At 47.7% G+C, this 13,957-nt stretch overlaps 1 protein-coding gene across 5 annotated transcripts in view; it reads left to right on the top strand.

Moving 5' to 3' along the window:
* Nucleotides 1–13,957, top strand: part of Nav2 (neuron navigator 2) — a 373,079-nt gene that overhangs the window by 101,724 nt on the left and 257,398 nt on the right. The window lies entirely within an intron of this gene.

Here is a 13,957-nt window from a genome sequence, read left to right as displayed (position 1 = left end):
GAACTGAGAGCTCTGTGCCTCTTCGGACCTCTCAGCCCTGATGGAAAGGAACAAGAAGAGTCAGGTGAGTTTTGTTCACCCAAGACAGGCTGGGACAGAGCCAAGGCCAAAGGAGGGGATGAGGAGCGCCGAGCCAGCCAGTTGGCATGCCTCTGTGTGTGGCAGTCGGTGCAGGAGAGAGAGCAAAGAGGTCCAGTGCCGAGATTGAGACTGAGACTCCCTCATCAGCCAGGAGGGATTTCTCCCTTTACCAGGCACAGTGGGCTTGCAAGAGCCCTTGCAAGCCCACCGTGCACCCTGTGAGCCATGGAAGCAAACCTGAACCGGGAATAACCCAACTACAGCTTTGATTTGCTCGTTCCTATCCTTTCACACACTGGGAAGCAAAACTTGGCATCTCTTTTTTATTCCTGAATCCTCTGCTTGCCCTAGAAAGCCCAGGGAAGATACACGGATTTCGTGGGAAATTTTCCAGGAGAGAATAGATTGGACAGGACTTGACTGGTGGGGTACCCTCCATTAGGCCCTGTGCACACAGGTCCCAAGTCATCCCACCTGCCTCCCTGAATTCTCATGCAAAACATTTTCTTGTAGTCTCTGTGCCCTCACATTTGCATGTCCATGCCCTCCGTCTACAAAACAAACCTCTCTCTTGGAGTGGGTGGGGGAAAACAATAACTCATCCTTCTTTTCCCCGGTCCCGGTTTACTCCCTGATGGTCCACACTTTTTGAGATAAACACCTGGCTGGCAGTGCTAGCTCGGCTCCCTTGGGATGAATCCCCACACTCAGCCAAGAGAGCAGCAACTGTTTCTTATCCAGGGAGCATCAGAAACAGAAAGCTGTAGTGAAGTAATTAGGACTGAGTATTCGTTACCGCTTTTTTTAAAAATGCAATTTAATTGAAGGTGTTCGAGATTTTTAGCATAATCTCTAAATTAGCCGGTTCCCAAAGTATTCCGAAAAGTTTTTACAGCCACTTTTCTCTCTCTGGCATACTGTGGTGGGTTTGTTTCATTCTTTTTTTTTTAAACTGTGCATTCGGCATCTCTGAATCCGGTGCTTCCTACAAGCATAAGAGGTGCCTCTCAGCAAAGCGTGTCTTATGGGTGCCTGTTCTGTGACTGGCTTAAGATTCACCTTCAGCCATAAAATACCTTGTTTTCAAGGGCTTTGAGGCTTAGCAAGTAAAGGGGGAAAAGTCATGTCTCACCCAGTCAACCAAATTGTCATTCCGTTGATGTCTTTCTTCTGCACTCTGATACAACTGTGTATCCCCCCAGAGTCCCTGTGCACCCCCTGATGTGAGCAGGGTTAGACTCTAAGGAGTATGCATTTGCAGGAGCGGAGTGGGGGTGGGGAGGAAGAGGGCAGGAGGGGTAGAGAGCCCTGGACCAGGCTTGTTTACAGGATATGCTGGGAGATTACAGAAAGAAGAGAAAAGCTGGCAGAATTGTCTCTAAATGTGTCTTCCCTGTGCCTGGGTGAGGAGGGTGTTCCAGCTGAGAACACCTGCTAAGGGACCTGTGTTAGGGAACGGCAGCGTTTGGGGGCTGGAGGGTGGCAACTAAAAAGGAAATAGTAGTTAAAGGTCCTCTCTCTCTGTGTGTGTGTGTGTGTGTGTGTGTGTGTGTGTGTGTGTGTGTGTGTGTGTTATGCACCTCACTGTAGATCAAGCTGCCCCAGCCATGGGTGATTAAGACTATTGACCCAATATACAGATGGGGAAGCTAAGGCTCTAGGAGTTGTGATTCACCTAAGGCCACAAAACCTCAGTGTCTTCCCGTTCAAAAACAACAAACAAACAAACAAAAAGGAAGGGATGGAGGGATGGCTCAGTGGTTAAGGGCACTTGCAGAAGACTCGGGTCCAGTTTCTAGAATCCACATGGCGACTTATAACCATCCAATTTCAAGGAATCTAGTGCACTCTGACTGGGCACATAGACATGTGGTTCACATACAGACTTGCAGGTGAAGCATTCTTGCACATAAAATGAATTGATTGAAATTATTTTTCAAACTAAGTAATGTGAATTGCAGCTTTCTGGGAAGGAGCTGACCTAAGCTTACCCTTCAGAATTATTCCAAAATGGGGCCCAGACGCAAGAGAGCAGGCCTTCAGGTCCAAGGAGCAGCCTCACTGGGAAAGATGGCCACCATATAGAGCTTGGCAGGGGCCTTGGAGGAAGGAACAGATTCTTCAGTCCCTGGACCGTCAGGAAAGACAACAGCATTGTGGCTATAGGCAACTGTAATGTGACCTTAAAGGAAGAAAGAGGCCTTCCCTTCAAATCCACAAAATACAAAGGGATTTTGCTGTTACAGGTTTTCAGTGTGTGTGTGTGTGTGTGTGAAGCAAACTAAGGTAGAAAGAGCTAAAAGACAAGAAAAAGAAAGAAAAGGAAGGAAGGAAGGAAGGAAGGAAGGAAGGAAGGAAGGAAGGAAAAAAGTAATGGAGCTCTCTCTCCACCTGCTCTCCTGATGAGAAAGTCCCTGAAGCCAGTTTGAGCTGACCCGGCTCAAGTCTACCACTATCTCCTATTCTTCATATCTTCCTTTTGAGGTGTCATTGGTCAGTTCCTCTCAGAGCTAACCTATTGCCTAACAAGTCTGGGACAGAGAGAGAGGTTAGCGTGATGTCTGGGTTGTCACCACCCTTGGGTGAGGCTGCCTGCCCTTTCAGATGGGTCCACTGGTATTTGTTGTTGAAAGGAGGGCTATGCTGTTTGTATCCTGCTGCCCTGCTTGCTGGGAGGACTTGATCCACCCGTCATGTCACAATGGTGGTTGAGAGAGAGTCAGCCTGTGGCTTTCAGAAGAGGGAGAAAACGCCCGAGACATTCTGTTTGGTGCTGACACTGGCTCTCTTGGAGCCACTGGGCTGTGTTGTTCAGATCTGCATCTTAAGGTTGATGAGGGGACTGAGTCTACCTTTGGGCTTCTTGAGCCACCCAGAGCTTTATTAGCCAGCGGCTGTGTGAGACCTGAGTGGGCGTGGTCTGTCAGAGTCCGTTTGCTTCATTCGGGTTTTATGCTGCTTGCTTTTCTCAATCCTATGACAAACTTACTGAACAGAAACGGGTTCAGAGAGAAAAGCTGGCATTTGGGTTCACTTTTGAAGGTATTTTACTGGGGCAGGAGCTGGCGGCAGCTGGATACATTGTATCCACAGTCGGGAAGCCGAGAGTAATGGATGCGGGTGCCCGGCTCACATTCTCATTATTATTCAGTCCAGGACGCCAGCCTGTGGAGCCATGCTACCCATCCATATTCAGAGTGGTCTTTCCACTTCATCTAAACCCCTCTGAAAACTCTTTCACAGACGCACCCAATGGTGTGTTTTCCTGGTGATTCCCAGCCCCTGTCAAGCTGATGAAGATGGATTACCGCGGATGATGGATGTGGGCAGTTTATTTATTCCACAACAATTTAGTGAGCTCCTACTGTGTGCCAGGAAGTGTTTTAGATGTTTGGAAAACTCTAGCCAACTAGGAAGGCTTTCCTGTTTACAGCTGCTGGCTGCTGCAATGGGGAAGGTTGCAGATGAGATCACAGTCATAATTCACCTGGCACACAGTAGGTCTTGTGTAGAGACACACACCCCTAGCACATTGGGGGCAGTGCTCCGGTGAGAGGGGCTGTGCTCTGAGTCCTGGAGTGGGGTCCTGAGCACCGAGGGCTGTGGGAGGATGATGCTGGGCATTGCCTGTGGATTAACTGGGGACAGAGGAAGCAGACGCTTACCTGCTCATCCTTACGATGTGGCCTGTCCCTCCCAAAACCTTTAGCAGCCTGGTATTTTTTTCTCTCTCTCTTTCTTTCTAAAGGCAGGGTTTCAAAACTCCTGGAGTTGCTGTGCACACCCACCTGTAACTTGTTCGTGTTCCCTACATACAATGCCACCATTGTGTGGCTCTGTGGCAGTTCCCAGGCCCAACCCCAGCATTCTCTGTACAGGGTCCCAGGCCAGCCTGGCCTCACAGACTGGAAGAATGGGGAGGGGGTGGAGTGTGAGGTTTACCCCAGTCCAGCCCTGCAAAGGTGGCATGTGTTATATTGGCATATTTATTTTGGTTTTCCCAATACTGTTGTGAAATTATGTTTGCTTTATCCCTTGGCAACATGGGAAAGTGTCAGCATCCCTGTGCAGGTAGGTTTGTCAGTACCCAGTGACAAGTTTCCCAGGGTCTGGCAGCACTGTGGTGGCTATTGTTCAACTAGCCCTTCTCACAGCCTCATGGTGGCTTTTCCCACACTGACGTGACACGTGACCCCTGCAGCTCGTGGATTCAATCTGAGCCCCTCACAAACAGTGCAGTGCCCTTGGTGCTACCGCCAGTCCTGGCAAACACTGCCCACTCTCTTCCAAACTGGGGAAACCTTTGACTTTTGTACGAGTAGTTTTTCACATCTGTGCAACCAGATACCAGACAAAAAGCAACTTGAAAGGAAGGTTTCCTTTGACATGCGTTTTCACGGGAAGTTGTGCTGGTCAGGGTGTGGGTAGCTGGTCACCTCATACCCACAGCGGGGAGCCAGGGGAGATGGGTGCTGCACTCAGTCTGATTTCTCTGTTTCTCCTTTTCATTGAGTCTGAAACTCCAGTCCACAGGATGGTGTTGCCCACATCCAGGGCGAGCCTTCCTAGATGATTCCAAATCAGTAGTATTGTGATCATAAGAAACATAAAGGACTGTTAAGATATATTCTAAGCCGGGCGTGGTGGCGCACGCCTTTAATCCCAGCACTCGGGAGGCAGAGGCAGGCGGATTTCTGAGTTCGAGGCCAGCCTGGTCTACAAAGTGAGTTCCAGGACAGCCCGGGCTATACAGAGAAACCCTGTCTCGAAAAACCAAAAAAAAAAAAAAAGATATATTCTAAAGGGGTGTGGAGGAAGGGGGTGCCTCAGTGGGACCCTGAGGGACCAGCTACAGGACTATATAGCATAGAAGAATAGAGTTTATATAGGGCATGAGGAGGGGAGTTAAGAGGGTAGTAGAGACAGAGAAGGAGAGAGTAGAGAAGTAGAGGCCAGCCATGACCATGTGGAGAGAGGGGGGAAGGGGATGGGGAGAGAGGGGGAGCAAGGGGGCAAGAGAGTAAGAGAGGCAACAGTGTGAGGAGGGGGCAAGCAGCCCCTTTTATAGTGGGCCAGGCCTACCTGGCTGTTGCCAGGTAACTGTGGGGGTGGAGTCCAGACAGAATACCAACAGGTAGAGTTGTCAATAAAAGTTCTCTATTACAAGTTCTTCCTTAGTATGTCAGTTGGAGAGAAGTGATACATCTTGCTCCAAGGCAAGATGAGAACAAAGGAATCCCTGGTTTGCCAAATGTCCTCGTGTTGTGTCATCTGCTCCCCTCCTGCTCATAGAGAGCACAGTCAGCCTATACCAGGAACCAGTACATGGTCTTATGACCTCACAGGAACCCAAATAGCGAGGCAACCCATTTTGCAGGTAAGGAAACTGAGGCTTGGTTAGTTTAACTGCATTATGGAGGATCCCCTGGCCGGGAAGAGGTTGAGGCATGTTTGAAACCTCATGGCTTGACTCTGGAAGATGTGTTCAATTATCATTGCATACAACAATCAGAGCAGCATCCTGAACAGGTGAGGTGTTCAGGAAGTGTTTGCTGAATGCACTGAGGCATAGATGCAGCACTAAACAGATTGCTTTCATACTCAGGTGAAGCCCAGCTTGCGGGATGTTGGGGTGGGGTGTGGGGGGGGGGGCTAAAGTTGATATCAACAAAGAGCCATGCCACTCCAGTGGCTCCCTCTGTGTTTGCATGCAAGTCCCTTTAGAAGTGAGACTTACAGAGCAGTGGGTATAGATGGGGCCCTCTATATCTACTGCCTTCTTCTGAGTCCAAAGATCCTTGTCCATGCTTTGTGATGGCTCCATTCAAAGTGTACCCCAGGAGCAGAGGCTGGCAGTTGGGTGCACCTGTGCTCAAGTGTGTGTGTGTGTGTGTGTGTGTGTGTGTTGGGGGGTGTTGGCTACAGAGAAGCCAATGACAATCTCAGTGTTTCTGTGGCCCAGCTTTTTGGTGGGGGTCCCCTTGCTAAAGGAGCCAAGCCTTTCTCACTTGAAATCAGCACAAATGGTCACAGGGTCTCCCCATCTGTGTGTTTTCTTTGAGGACACGCCATGTCAAGACATTAAACAGTTCTTGCTCTTTTTTGAGATAGGCTACTATGTAGCCCAGGCTAGGCTCAAATTGTCTTCCTGCTTCTGCCTCCCCACTGCTGGGATGCTTCTACTTCCCAGGTTGCTATGGATACACGATGTTCAAAGACTGTCAGTCTTTTAAGCGGGTTCTAGGAACATCCTTGAGCACATCACAGTGGCCTTGTGTTCAGAGTGATGCCCCTGGGTTGCCAAGAAAAGGAAATTAGTGGCAGTTAAAAGCTGGCTATGTTACAGTTCTCAATGAAATCTGTTTGGAAAGATTGCCAATTAAATAGCTAAAAATGTGAGGCTCTGAAGAGAGTGGCCTCTTTCTGACATTTTCTCTAAAACTCAATGTTTTAACTTGAATATTAAGAACAGCTTTGTATTTAATATATTGTGCTAGAAACTGACACTGCGTTAGCTGGTTACATATGTGATATCACCTTGTGTCTAAGGCACCTGTGTGTCATTGCACTGTGAGGGACACTGAGGTCCACAGGGGATGAGATCCATCAAGTGACCCACAACTGGGAAGGCTAAACATAGCTCAGCCTGATCCACGTGTACACCAGAGGCTGCATGCATCACCTTTATGGGGCTAGAGTGATGAATTGCATGCCTAAGATGGGAGTGGAGCGAGAGTCAGTGCCCTCCAGGTGGGCACTGGGGTGCTCTGGGCAGAAGTGGACTCTAACAGACACTGGGGGAGGAGCAGAGCTTGTGTTCTGGCTCTGCAGCCCCACACAGAAGATTTCTCCTCCTCTGTGCTGGGCTTCTCTCTCCGTTTGGCTGGTGATGCAGAACATGTAATCCTTATCCTGGGTTCCAAATGTGCATTTCTATTTTTCTTCAAGCTAGCATCTATTGAGGAGGCACTGACCTTGCTATAGTAAAATACAAACCAACAAAACAAAACAAAACAAAGTGAAAACACCCCATCTGCTGGTACAGTATCACTTTTGTAGCACTGGGTAATCAGGGCGAAGACATCTGACTGACTGCACAGTGCTCAGGCAAAGGAAAGATGTTATCTTGATGACATGACCAAAGTCTTGGCTCAAAGACAGACAGTAGCATCCTTTACAGTGAACACGGGAAGCAGTTGCTGATGCCAAATGACTGCTTTGCTCTGATCACCAGTCTCCCTGTTCGTATTTCCTTTCAAGACACCTCTTACTCTAGTTTCCCCGTGAGTGGCTCTCTTGGTACCCTCCTTCTGCCTGAAGTCCCAGCCTGTGTTTCTGGCCTGCTTTCTATCTCTTCATTCTAGTTCTGCCGGTACGGTTTTTCCTGTGGTGTGATTCCTCATTACAGAACAGCCTCACTAACTGAGGTCCAGACTTGGAGACATTATTATCCCCCATTGATCAGCACAGTGCAAGCATCATCTGGTAATCAGATCCTTTACTTCCACCAATTGTCAAAAGTCTCCCCTTTGGGTTTCAACTCCAATGACAGAGACTGTTGTGGAGTGAGAGGCAAGCAAACTTGGCGCTCTGGAATCCTGCCAGGGTCTGTAGTAAGTCACATTTGCTGCCTGGCCTTCCCCCACCCCCCACCCCTTCCTCCTGCTATTGCTTTGACAGCAGCTTCTCTAGGAACATTACCTGTGTAGCACAGAGGCTGTGGATACAGGGGAAAATCAGGGTTAGAGATGCCTGCTTGGGCACCAGTCTGAAATTGACTTGAACTGGTTTGAGGATTTGAAATCCAACTGGGAATTTTTCCCCCCACTAAAACTGTGTTGTTAAAAATTCATAGGTCCCCTCTTGGGGCAAAATGAGGATCATTATGTGTCTACAAAAAGCAGCAGTGGCCCCCAGGTCCCCATAATTTGGGGGGAATGAGAACCTTGGAGACATGCTTTTGGCTACCCAAAGTCTCTGGCTTTCACCCTACCTTGAGAATTTGTTGTAGAGTTGCTGAACCTAAGGAGTAGGTCTCCAGTGAATAGTTAGGGTCTCTGCTGCCATGATGAAACACAATGAAGCAGTTTGGGGAGGAAAAGATTTATTTTGCTTACTCTTCCACATCACTGTTCACTGTTGAAGGAAGTTAGGGCAGGAATTCAAACAAGACAGAAACCTGGATGCAGGAACTGATGCAGAGGCCGTGGAGGGCTGCTGTTTACTGGCTTGCTCCCCATGGCTTGCTCAGCCTGCTTTCCTATAGAACCCAGGACCAGCACCCCAGGATGGCCCCATCCACAATGGTCTGGGCCCTCACACTTCCATCACTAACCAAGAAAAGGCTCTGGCAGGCTTGCCTGCCTACAGCCAGGTCCTATAGATGCGTTTTCTCAATTGAGGTTCCCTCTTCTCAGGTGACTCCAACTGTGTCAAGTGGACATAAAAAGTAGCCAGCCAGCCAGCATAGTGTCCCTTGGAAAGTCTGTGTTAAGTTGTGTGATTGACCGAAACGTCACGGGAAGGATACGGAATTGAGTTTATGTAAAACTAAACCTGAGTGGTTTTGTGTGGTTCACATCTTCCAAAGTCAAGAGCTGGAAGTGAGAGAGGAAGGGAAATTCCAAATTATCAGGGATCCATGCTAGATGGTCCTAACGATTATGCTTGAATGAGATAATTAATTTCCCTGCTCTATTAGTCAGGGTTCTCTGGAGAAATGCAACTGATAGAATGAATCTATCAGTCTATACATACATACATACATACATATATACATACATACATGAAATTTACAACAGCTGTCTCCCAATGGAAAGTAGAAGAATTCATTAGTCAGTCAATCCACAAGGCTGGATGTCTCAGCTGGTCTTCAGTGTGCCACTGAAGAAATGAACTTGCCAGTGAAAGTGAGGGCAAGCAGACAAAGAGCGAGCCCTTCTTTCTTCCATATCCTTTGTATAGACTGCCACCAGGAGCTGTGACTCAGATCGAAGGTGGATCTTCTCACTGCAGAAAAGATCCGGATTTAGGGTAGACTTCCCACTTCAAGAGATTCAATCAAGAAAAACCCCTCACAGGTGTACCCCGTCACTTGGGTTTTAGTTAATTCTAGATATAGTCAAGGTGGCAAAAATAACCATTATTTCCAGCCTTCCTCCCCCTCCCCCCCCCCTTTCTTTCTCTTTCTCTCTAAAGAATTGTTTATTTTATGTATGGGAGTACACTGCAGCTGTCTTCAGACACTTCAGAAGAGGGTGCCAGATCCCAATATAGATGGTTGTGAGCCACCATGTGGTTGCTGGGAATTGAACTCAGGGCTTCTGGAAGAGCAATCAGTGCTCTTAACCGCTGAGCCATCTCTCCAGCCCCACTCTCTCTTTTAACAAACAAACAAACAAACCACTTTTAAAAAAAAATGTGCCTGTGTGTTTTGTTGCATGTCCATGTAGGTACCATTTACATACAGTGTCTACAGAGGCCAGAAGAGAAGGTTGGATTCCCTGGAACTGGAGTTAAGTAGCAGATAGTTCTAAGTCAGTATGTGGATGCTGGGAATTGAATGCCCCCCAACGCTACCCCATCCTCTGGAAGAGCAGCCAATGCTCTTAATCTCTGAACCATTACTCTGGCCCCCGCCCCCGCCCCCATCTTTCCTCTGGTATGAAGACTCACCGAGGACCCATATCCTTAGTTTTCATGGGTCATCAATCGCACTCTTTCTCATTCCACTCTCCACGCAGCTTGACCCAGCAGGCACACAATGGCCTCCTGCCATGTGCCAGAAGCTGGGCCAGATCTGGTGGTTGCCCACATCTGGTAGTGGGAACTCGAGGGTTGGATCCGGAAACAGAGAGTAATTCCATGGAGGGCAGTCCCTGGAGTTGAGCCAGGGAGCCCCCGCGCGGGGCAAGCCGAAGCAGTGAAGAGACGGGAGAACTAATGAGTACTCCTGGGGTGGATGGCAGTGATGACTGCTGAGTGCTTGCGTGGTGCAGGCGTGTCGTCGCACTTGCTCTTTGGAGCATAGACTGGCAAACTTTTCAAAAGAATCAGATTCAAATATTTGAGGTCTTATGGGCCAAAGATTTCTGTCAAAACTGTTCAGTGTTGCTTTAGTGGCATGAAAAGTGGCCAGAGACCACAAAAGGATGTGGCTGTGTCCCACGAGCTTTCCTAACAGAAACAGGTGCCCAGCTGGCATTAGTCCAGGCCACAGCTTGCCAGCACCACCTTATAATGTGTTTGATATCGTCCCCCTGTTATGGATGGTGAGGCTGAGTGTGGCGGCCTGAAAGAGAATGGCTCATGCTTGAATGCTTGGCCCCTAGTTAGGAAAACTAGGTTTGGGAAGCATTAAGAGATGTGGCCTTGGGGCTGGAGAGATGGCTCAGCACTTAAAGAGCACTGACTGCTCTTCCAGAGGTCCTGAGTTCAATTCCTGTGGTCCCTCCCACATGGCTGGTGAGATGCCTCTGGGTTTTGAGAGATTCCTATGGGCGCTGCCCTTGACTGGGAAGTGTACAGGCCAGCTTTCCACCACTATGACAAAATACTTGAGAGAAATCAACGGAGAAGAAGGACTTATCTGGCATCCAGTTCAAGGTTTCAGTTATGGTAAATAAACAGAAGGAAGCCCAGAAAGGTTGGGCAACTTACTCCGTGGGTGATTTAACCAATAGTATTCAGAGAACAAGGTGGAGCTAGCCTTGGGTCTTGATCTTTCTTTAAATTTGAATTATTGCAGCCTAACTAACTAGAGAAATGAACCTATAGGATGTCATGGGGGGATGGATAACCTAACATATAGACTTTATTCAGAGAAACAGTGTTGAAGAATGTGTTGGGGAATCTAGAAAACTCAGCTTGGGCTCCCCTTATTGGCCCTACAGCTTACTGTGGCATTGAATGTAGTATTTATCCTTCTACGCTTCCGTTTTCTCTGCTGACAAGTGACCACTGCAATGACGAGGATCAGATGAGTCCATATATTTAGCATGGTTAGGGGAGGCTTCAAGTGTAGCAGACACTGCATTGCCCTGGCTGATGTTGGGTTAGGAACCTGACTTCAGCTGGGCATCTTGGTACACTCCTTTAATCCCAGCACTTGAGAGACAGAAACAGGTGGATCTCTGTGAGTTCAAGGCAATCTTGGCCTGCATAGTGAGTTCCATGACACCCAGGGCTATTTAGGGAAACCCTATCTCAAAGATTTAAAAAAAAAAAAAAAAAGAACTTGCCTTCAAATGCGTTGGCTGATTCAGTATCATCATAGCTAAGAAACACACATGCAGGTTTCATCTTACAGATAAGAAATATTCTGCCGGGCGTGGTGACGCACACCTTTAATCCCAGCACTTGGGAGGCAGAGGCAGGCAGATTTCTGAGTTCGAGGCCAGCCTGGTCTACAAAGTGAGTTCCAGAACAGCCAGGGCTATACAGAGAAACCCTGTCTTGAAAAACAAGAAAGAAAGAAAGAAAGAAAGAAAGAAAGAAAGAAAGAAAGAAAGAAAGAAAGAAAGAAAGAAAGAAAGAAAGAAAGAAAGATAGATTGATTCTCAGATGGGTTTGGTAGCTCTTGGCTATCGTCCAGCCAGCCATTTATCCACCCTGAGAGGCTGTGATGTACTGTGTGTGCTGAGGTACTACCCTGAGGATCATCACTGAGTCAGACGTACCCAGGTCTCATCCTTGGCGCTGCTTTCAGAGCTGAGACTTGGGTTTGGGTCTGCCTCCGTTCTTTTTAGTGTGCTTTCATTTCTCCCTCTGAATAATTTCATTTATTAACTGCTTACATTTTAGTTTGCCCATCTTAACTGCCGCTATGGTATTTTGATCCCTTAGCCTTCTCTGAATTTATTGGACTGAATTATACGAATTGAAGATGAGCTGGGAATAGAGCTGAGCTGGTTGAGGGCTTGTACCGCATGTATGACATCCCAGAACCATGTAACACCCCGAATAGTGATGCACACTTGCCATCTCACCACTGAGCTAGTGGAGGCAGGAGGACCAGAAGTTCAAGGTCATTCTTGGCTACATAGACTTTAGCTATGAAAGACCTAACTTCAAATAAACAAACAAACAAACAAACAAAAAACCCCAAGAAGGTAAAAGTGTAAGCTAGTTCTCTCTCTCTCTCTCTCTCTCTCTCTCTCTCTCTCTCTCTCTCTCTCTCTCTCTCTCTCTCTCAGCTCTCTGGTCTTGGGTAGATTGCCAGTCTGGGGAGGAGTGGAACATGGATGTAAGATCCGGTACCCAGGCTGTTAAAGAAAAAGTTCCCATGGGCCTCTAGTCTGTGCATGGGTCTTCACAATGGAAGTTGGAGGGCTTAGTGATGAGTAGAGGAAGAAGTGGCTTCTCTCACCTCTGAACCAGAGTGCACAGTCTTATCACTTCTGGGAATGAAGGTCTCACTGCCCCCAGGGTTTAGCAGCTGCAGATACTGCCTATCCACAAAAGTTGTACCCCACTTTCCCCCATTACCCCCAACAAAGAAAGATTCCTTCAGGCAAAGGATGGAGGAAAGAGGCCAAGGCCAGTTGAAATTATGCTCTGTGATCTTTGTGAATTCTGGGGCAGGCCCAATGGTGAATGGAAAAGGCATTAGAAGGTTTGGATGTAAAACCAATGGCTTCTGACCCATTGAAGGGGTGTCGTCCTTTCTTTTGAGTAGTCATTCATGTCGCTGAGAAAAGGTGTGACCATCCCCCACCTCACATTCCCATACAAGCTCAGAAATAAATATAGTCCTCCCTCTAAATCAACTGGGAAATGTTTTGGGAGGGGGTCTTTTCTGGGTTTTGGGTGAGTTTTCTTTGCTTCCCCGCTTAGAAGGAAATAATCCTTTGCTCTAATGAGTCTGTGATTTAGAAGAGCAGGTGCGCTGAGCTCCCCAGGGAATCTGTTCTCCCACAGATCACCCAGCTCCTGCCTTCTGGGCTGCTATGCACACTGATATAGTTAAAGATGTAGAGCGCTCCCTGGGCACAGCAGCTACCCTCCTCTTCGGTGCTTGCCAGACAGTTGCCCTTAGAAAGCGTGGGTAGAGAGGCTCTTTGAAACCTCCCCTGAGATTTCAGCTCTTCCCACTCCTATACCTTGCATGGGCCAGTTGTATATAATTCTGCCACGATTTTCCTGTGTGTCTCTGGACCAAGGGAGGTGCTAAAGTCTATAGTCTCTGGAAAGATCATTGAAGGAGAAAGGCCATCTTTGCGGCAAGTGGTCATCCTGCTGGGACGAGCCATTTCAGAGTTGTGGCAGCTTGGAGGTTACCAGTTCTCCCTAAGTAAGAAATAAATTCATCGGTTCCCCAAGTTAGACATTGGTACAATCATCCGTTTGTAGCTGGTCCTTTATAAAGTTTAAAACATTTGTCTCTCTAGGGAAAGAGGTCCCACAGCATTATTGGAATTGGCTAGGTTTTATTTGTAGAATCTCTCTCTCTCTTTTTTTTAGATTGATTGATTGATTTAATGTATATGAGTGCTGTATTTGCATGTATGCCTGCATGACAGAAGAGGGCATCAGACCCCATTACAGATGATTGTGAGCCACTAGGTGGTAGCTGGGAATTGAACTCAGAACCTCTGGAAGAGCAGCCATTGTTCTTAACCACTGAGCCATTTCACCGGCTCCCTATTTGTAGAATCTTGACAGTAAAAATGGTGGCTGGCTTTTAATTAACCCAGTTAAATTTTCAATGATGGCAAGGCCATAGTTAGCTCTACTTCCACGTGTGTGAGAGCAGGACTCTATGTTTCCCTCTTGGCTGCTTTACAGGAGAGCTAGGTTCTTGAGAACTCTGCTCACTCAATAGCCCTCTTTGCCTTAAAAGGCCCATCCAAAGATGCCTATTGGGTGGCAAACTCCC

The sequence above is a fragment of the Mus caroli genome, unplaced genomic scaffold, assembly GCF_978045245.1.
Source record: "Mus caroli unplaced genomic scaffold, Mus_caroli_1 scaffold_8, whole genome shotgun sequence".
NCBI lineage: Eukaryota > Metazoa > Chordata > Mammalia > Rodentia > Muridae > Mus > Mus caroli.
This window is presented reverse-complemented; position numbering and strand designations above follow the sequence as displayed.